At 51.6% G+C, this 8060-nt stretch overlaps 1 protein-coding gene across 1 annotated transcript in view; it reads left to right on the forward strand.

Moving 5' to 3' along the window:
- The window catches only part of LOC126031177 (CD209 antigen-like protein C), a 228640-nt gene that overhangs the window by 218244 nt on the left and 2336 nt on the right, over window positions 1-8060 (forward strand). The window lies entirely within an intron of this gene.

Below are 8060 nucleotides of genomic sequence, written 5' to 3' on the forward strand. Positions count from 1 at the left end.
TTGGGGAAATAAACCTGCTTGGAGAAACTTCTTGTTGGATGACCCAGAATAGGAAAGAAAATCAGAAATCATAGATTCCATGTGAATACACATGAGGTTCTAAGGAAACTCCGAATTGCATCATTCTAGCACCCCAGAAAACTCTCAGTCATAGAGGATGCTGCCACCAAGTGGCCAAGTTGGGACCTCAGCAGAGGAGTCAGGACTGGTCCCTTGTGGGAGAATGTGGCTCTTTTGAAGACTTTTGTGTTTTGTTTTGTTTGGGCCATACCTGGAAGTGCTAAGGAGTTACTCCTGACCCTATGCTCAGAAAAATTACTTCTGGCAGGTTTGGAGGACACTATAGAATGCCAAGGATTGAACCTAGGTTAGACACTGGCAACACAAATATCCCTGCTGTTCTCTCTCTTGCTCTCCTTATTAATTTGATTTTACTTTTGTTTTGGTTTTCTTTTTAGGGCACACTTGGTGGTGCTCAGGCTTGGGGGACCCTCTAGGATGCCAGGGATCAAACCTGGGTTGGTTGTGTGCAAGGCAAATGTCCTATCCGCTATGCTATTGCTCCAACTCTGTCCCTTTTAGTTTTTATGTAACTTTGGGAGATTTTGGGCCACATTCAGCAGTGCAAGGGGTCACCTTGGGGATCAAACCTGGGCTCCTGCTTTCTCAGAAAAAGAAAGCAGAGGAGGGGTGGCAAAGAGGAGCAAAAGCAGAAAGCCAGGCAAGCAGAAGGCAGACAGATGGCAGAGGCCTGTGGGCAGCGGAAGTGGGCAGGTGCTGGGCCTCTGAGCTAAGGGAAGGTGTGTGTGTTTTTGTGTGTATTTGGATGTTACCTGGTGGCAGTGGTGACTCGCAGCTATGCTCAGGGAAATGTGGCAGTGCTCAGGGCTGCTTCTGAGGCCTCCTGTAACAACTGGTCTGACAACTGGACTGGATGGAGAATGGGGTGCTGAGGGTTCAAGTCAGGGCCCCCATGTGCCAGGTACGGGCTGTCTTCTGCTAGCCTCACCCCCGGTGTTCATTTTTAAATCAAAGTGAAATTCAAGGAACAGGAAATTCACTGGTTTTTTGAGCCAAAAATCCGCTGGCATTTACATTCGTGATGTTCAACCTTCCCCACCATCTGCTGCCAGAACTTACTTTCTCTTCTTCCTTTTTTTTTTTTTGTTTTTGGTTTTTGGGCCACACCCGGCAATGCTCAGGGGTGACTCCTGGCTGTCTGCTCAGAAATAGCTCCTGGCAGGCACGGGGGACCATATGGGACACTGGGATTCGAACCAACCACCTTTGGTCCTGGATCGGCTGCTTGCAAGGCAAATGCCGCTGTGCTATCTCTCCGGGCCCTCTCTTCTTCCTATTTATTTATTTATTTATTTATTTATTTTTGTTTTATATTTGTTTAGAGCTTACTCCTGGCTCTGCTCTGCATTCAGGAATCACTTCTGGGGGACCCTATGGGATGACAGGGATCAAATCTGGGCTGACTGCATACAAGGGAAAATGCCCTACCCACTAAACTATCTCTCTGCACCCCCTCCAGTTCTGATTCTAGGATTTTTATTATTTTTATTTTTTTGGTTTTGGGACCGCACCCAGAAATGCTCAGGAGTTACTCCTGGATCTGCACTCAGGGCTCACTACTAGTGATGCTCTGGGGGACCCTATGGGATGCTGGAGATTGAACCCAGGTCGGGCATGTGAAGGCAAATGCCCACCCCCACTGTTCTATTGCTACAGCCCCCAGATTCTGGGATTTTTTTTTGTTTGTTTGTTTGTTTTTGGGCCACACCCGGCGGTGCTCAGGGGTTACTCCTGGCTGTTTGCTCAGAAATAGCTCCTGGCAGGCACGGGGGACCATATGGGACACCGGGATTTGAACCAACCACCTTTGGTCCTGGATGGGCTGCTTGTAAGGCAAACACCGCTGTGCTATCTCTCCGGGCCCTCTGGGATATTTTTTAAAGCTATAATCTGCTTCTGTGTTTTGTTTTGTTTTGGGGCCACACCCAGTGGTGCTCAGGGAATACTCCTGGCTCTGTGCTCAGAAATTGCTCCTGGCTTGGGGGACCATATGGGTTGCCAGGGATCAAATCCATGTCCATCCTGGGTCAGCCATGTGCAAGGCAAATGCCCTACCGCTGTACTACCACTTCCGTCCCTACCTTGCATTTTCTTTTTTTGGTATTTTTGGGGGACAGAGGGTGGGACAGGGAGATGGATGCACTGACAAGGCATCAGAGACAGAAGAGAAAAGGGAAGTCTGGACACGTTTTCACTCTTAAGACATTTACTGCATCTGGGTGGAGCGGAGGGTTTAAAAATAACTCCGACACTGACATTTACACGTAAGCAGAATGTCTTGAATTAGATAAAAAACCAAAAAGAAAAAAAATCTCTTGGGGGCTGGAGAGATAATACAGTGGGGATGACGCTTGTCTTGAACATAACAAACTCAGGTTCAGCCTCCGGCATCCCAAAGGGTCCCCTATGCCCACCAGGATGATTCCTGTGCCAGGAGCCAAGAGTCAGTTCTAAGTATCACCAGATATGGCCCTTAACCCCCAAAAAAGTCTAAAAAGATTTTGGGGGGGGGAATACTGGGGCCACACCCAGAAGTACTCAGGGCTGAATCCTGGCTCCACTTGCTGTGCTGCCTGGGATTCCAAACCAAGTTGGCTGCATGCAAGACAAGTGCCCTCCCTGCTGTATTCTTGCTCCTGTTTTATTTTTTTTGGGGGGGGGCACGACACCCAGACGCATTCAGGGGTTACTCCTGGCTCTACGTTCAGAAAATGCTCCTGGCAGGCTCAGGGGACCATATGGGATGCCAGAGATAAAACATGGGTCTGTCCATGTCGTCCACGTGCAAGGCAAATTCCCTACCACTGTGCTATTGCTCTGGCCCCTCCTGGCTCCTCTTTAACTGCAATTCCTTCCTTCCTTCCTTCCTTCCTTCCTTCCTTCCTTCCTTCCTTCCTTCCTTCCTTCCTTCCTTCCTTCCTTCCTTCCTTCCTCCCTCCCTCCCTCCCTCCCTCCCTCCCTCCCCCCTCCCTCCCTCCCTCCCTCCCTCCCTCCCTCCCTCCCTCCCTCCCTTTTTTTGTTTTTTGTTTTTGTTTAGGTCACACCCGGCAGAGTTCGGGGGCTACTCCTGGTCCTAGGCTCAGAAATTGCCTCCAGCAGGCTCGGGGGACCATTTTGGATGCCGGGATTCGAACCACCGTCCTGCATGCAAGGCAAATGCCTTACCTCCATGCTATCTTTCTGGCCCCTAATTGCAATTTCTGCCCCAGTTTGGTGGCAAGTTCTCAGCTGGCAGGTTTGTCCAGGACCCTTTTGCCAGGAGGTCCTGGTGGAAGGAGCTGGCACTGGCTGATCAAACTGGTAGAGTTAAAAGTTCAGACCTGAGGGCCCGGAGAGATAGCACAGCGGCGTTTGCCTTGCAAGCAGCCTATCCAGGACCAAAGGTGGTTGGTTCGAATCCCGGTGTCCCATATGGTCCTCCGTGCCTGCCAGGAGCTATTTCTGAGCAGATAGCCAGGAGTAACCCCTGAGCACCGCTGGGTGTGGCCCAAAAACCAAAAAAAAAAAAAAAAAGTTCAGACCTGGGCCCGGAGAGATAGCCCAGCGAGATAGCACAGCGAGATAGCATAGCTGCGTTTGCCTTGCAAGCAGCCGATCCAGGACCAAAGGTGGTTGGTTCGAATCCCGGTGTCCCATATGGTCCCCCGTGCCTGCCAGGAGCTATTTCTGAGCAGACAGCCAGGAGTAACCCCTGAGCACCGCCAGGTGTGACCCAAATACCAAAAAAAAAAAAAAAAAAAAAAAAGTTCAGACCTGGGGCCGGGAAGGTGGCACTAGAGGTAAGGTGTCTGCCTTGCAAGCGCTAGCGTAGGACAAACCTCGATTAGATCCCCCGGCGTCCCATATGGTCCCCCCAAGCCAGGAATGATTTCTGAGTGCATAGCTAGGAGTAACCCCTGAGCATCAAACGGGTGTGGCCCAAAAACAAACAAAAAAAAAAAACAAGAGTTCAGACCTGGTGGCAATGTGCCTTGGCATATCAGGGCCCTGTCCCACGTCCAGATGGCCAGGCACTGCCTTATCTCCAGGAGCGTCCTGGCACCTCTGGCACCCCCAAATTTAACCCCAAATGAGCCTCCCAGTGTACAGATAGCCCAGAGGACAAAGGTTAGCTCCCACAAGGCAGAGTAAAACCAATATGCTGGGACCAGAGAGGAAGGCAGCGACTCAGGTTTGATTCCAGCACCCCTTAAGGTTCCCTTGAGCACCCCAGGGGTGACTCCTGAGTGCAGGGCCAGGAGTAAGCCTTGATCATCACTGGGTGTGAGCCCCCTAAAAAAATTAATGCAAGAAAGTAGCTTCCTAGAGTGCCCCCAATTCTGGTTTGGTCGAATGGATGGATCTGTTGACCTGAGGAAACTGCTGTTTGGAAAGTGGGTGACACGGGGGCCCCCATGCCCTCACCCCAGAAGGTCTTGCTTCTTCCTGCTTTTTTTTGGGGGGCTGGGTCCCACCCTGGAGAGTGTGGGGAGGCAAGCAAAGTTCAGGAACATCCCACAGACCACGATCAAGGGCTTGAGGTGGCAGGTTTTCAGCAAACGGGGGAACTCTGCCCAGACCGCAATCTTGCTTCAGAGCATGACACCATCTGTGCCCCTATGGACTCCATAGGATGGACCCTGAGACACATGGGGGTGAGGGAAACTGAGACTGAACTCAGGTGGCCAAAAGACAGCACAGGGGCTAAAATGCTTGCAGAGCCTATTGAACCCACCTCCACCCCCCACACTGCCTAGACTTCTCCACCCCTGAGCTCTGCTAGATCTCTGAGCACAGAGCGGGGAGTAGTGATTAGGTCAGTGGTACCAGGGGACTCAGTTGGGGGGAGAAGCCCTATTGGAGATATTTGTTTCTATTACTTTTGTTTTTTGGGCCACACCCGGCAATGCTCAGGGGTTACTCCAGGCAGGCTTGGGGGACTGTATGGGATACTGAGGTTCAAGCCCACATGCAAGGCAAACCCCCTTAAGTTTCTGGAGTGTAGGGCTTGGGGTCAGAGAACAATCTTTTTTTTTTTTTATTTTGGGTTACACTTGCAGTGCTCAGGGGTTACTCCTGGCTCCAGGCCCAAAAATTGCTCAAGGCAGGCTCAAGGGACCATAATGGAATGGCAGGGTTCGAACTACCATCCTTCTGCATGCAAGGCAAACACCCTACCTCCATGCTATCTCTCTGGCCCCAGAAAACAATCTTGAGATTGGGGGTACAAGCTGTGTATGTGTACCTTGAGGACCCCAGCTAGGCTTGGGGGTGAGATGCTTCTTGCACTTGGGGTCCAGGTCATGCGAGGGGGGGGAGGGTACACAGGTGAAGTGGAAACAGGAAGAAGGCAGAGGGAAGCTGGGATCATTCCCACCCCAACGCATCTTCATGACACAGAATTAGTGAGCAGCTACAGGAAGTGGGGTGCAGACTTGCCCCTTCCCAGGTTTGGGGGTCATTGAATAGTTTGGACTCCTCAGGCCCCCCCCCCACCATGGACCTTCCTCCCATCCTCCCTCCCCACCTCACTCCAGAATCACCTGCAGAACTTTGGAGAGTGAATTAAGATGTCTACACAGCTAGGAACAATTGTTTAATAAAACTTTTTTTTTCATGTTTTCCATTACATGTAAATATATCAGTTTGGCATCTCTATAAAAATCTGAAAATGGTGCAAAAGGTTCATTCTCGTTGAGAAAGCCATTGACAAAAAATATTCACACTTCACGAGCGGTTGGAAAAATGGTCTTCTTTTCAAAATTGCTTTATTAATCGGAAATCTTCTGGATTATCAAAATCTAGGTCTGTTTTTTTTTTTTACCCCCCCTTGTCTTGTCCTCCCCCCACCCTCCCCCAAAGCACTAAAGAACATTGATATTCACAAGGATCCAGAGGCAAATGGGAGGGGGGAACTGAGAAGGGCTTTGCCATTTCTCTTCCCCCCACCGAAAAGAATGAAAGAGGAAGAATTGGACCCTTCCTGAAATAACAAGGTCACAGCATCGTCCAAAGAACACAAGGGGATTCGTTTGACGTTTTGGCTTTTGGACATCGAGTGCCATACTTTATTGAAAACAAACCCAAGGGTGCGCAAAAAACAAAGTTAAACAAAAATAAGAGAGGAAAAAAACCATAAAAACAAAAGAAAGGTACCTGAAAAATAAATTATTTCATATAAAACAAATCAAGAACTCAAAACAACACTAATTCCAATACAAAAGCGCTACCCAGCTATTGTACAACACGGGGAACTGGGGGGGGGGATAGCCCCTCCACCTCCGAGCAAGTCACTGTAAACAGAACATCACATGGGAAAGCGACCCCCCCACCCACACCACCACTGCACACAACCTCCTCTGGTCATGGTCCCAGGCGCCGCCCTGCCTTCCCCCTAGGGGAGGCTGTGCTCCCCAAGTTCCGGTTAGTCTGGCTTTGGGGACCCCTGAGCTAGATCTCAGAGCTATGGAGGGTGGATAAATGGGAGGAGTTAGGGGTGAATAGAGGGGCTGGCCGAGGGAGCCCCAGAAAGTCCAGGATTTGGGGTCTACAGCTCTTCCCCACCCCTGGACTTCTGACTCACCAACAGCCAGAGAGCACACGTGGGCTGCGGGCTTGGGCAGCAAAGCTTCCTGAGGGGGTCACTTCCAGGCCCAGAAAGTGCCAGAGGTCCTCCTGGGAAGGTGAGGTTGTGGCTGGCAGGGGCTGGGGGTGGGCAACAGAGGCCCTTGATTGACCCTTTTGTACCCCCAGAACTGGAATTAGGCTACTTTGGGCAGGAACTGGAGAGCGAGCTATGGCCATGCCAGACCCATCCGGTCTGGGGGTGACCTTAGATTCACCTCTAAGAAATCCTGAGGATCCCTTAGAGACAAATCAACCAGATGTCAGGAGGCCAGGCAGGGCATGATGTTGCTAAAGCCCGTCAGGGGGTCCTGCCACTGGCATACCCCATGGAAACCCCCAATCCTAGGAATTCCAAGGTCAAATCCAAAAGAAAGACTCTTGAAGCCTAATGGCTGCTTCAGGGAGCAGGGAACCTTAAGAGAAGGTGGGAGCTACCCCTCCTCCCAGAACCACCAAGAGAGGGGTGCTGCGGCTGGAGACTCTGAAAAGCCACGACTGGACGGACAAGTAACCCTGGGAACTGGCCATGGTGCGAGGGCAGATGTGGGGGGGGGGGGGCGCGGGAGGGGGATTCCCAAGGAACCAGAGCACCATCACCATGCCCAGGAGGTTGTTATGCTGGCCCAAGGTGGGTGGATTCCCGCAAAGCCTCTTTGGTACCAATCTACCAAACCACACAGCCCAAAGGCTACGGGGGTCTACCCTGGGCCTCTCACAGCCAGAGCGCCCCCCCCCCCCACGAGAAGGTGAGTGCTCAGTTTTGCAGGGAAACAGATTTTATCGTTGGGAAAGTGAAAGGGGGAAAACCAGGTTCTCTTGGCTCTTGGCTCATAACACGCACACATGTGCGTGCACACACACACACACACACACACACACACACAAATGAGATTTTCCTTTAGCAAAAGCAGCAGAATTAATGGGGTGGGTGGCCTCATTTTGGACAGAGGGGGGGCTGTTTTGCTTTTCACAAAGCCAAATCCTTCCCTGTTTGCAAAGGCCAATGACTCACACAGCCAGGCCTCGGGACTTGGGGCCAGGATGCGGCTGAGAAGTGGGGTACCCTGCTACCCCAAGAGTTCAATGGATCCCCCAGAGGCTGAGGTGGTCCCAGTTGGGGATCCAGGGGAGACACAATTCTGCAGGCAGTGAGTGCACCCTGGGAAAAGTGAACTGCAGGGATGGGGAGGAGGGGGTGTCCGCCTCCACCCAGCAGAAGCTGACTCAAGGGGACTGTATAATGGCGGTGGCGGGGGGGAGGGGGGGCAGGCCAACCTCAAGAACTTGGGGTGGGGGCAGTGGGAGAGAGAACTTGGCCCTACCCTTCCAAATCTGCAGAGGGCCGTGCAGAGTCTGGGGTGTCGGGAGGGGGT

This window comes from Suncus etruscus, chromosome 15 (genome assembly GCF_024139225.1).
Source record: "Suncus etruscus isolate mSunEtr1 chromosome 15, mSunEtr1.pri.cur, whole genome shotgun sequence".
Lineage (NCBI taxonomy): Eukaryota > Metazoa > Chordata > Mammalia > Eulipotyphla > Soricidae > Suncus > Suncus etruscus.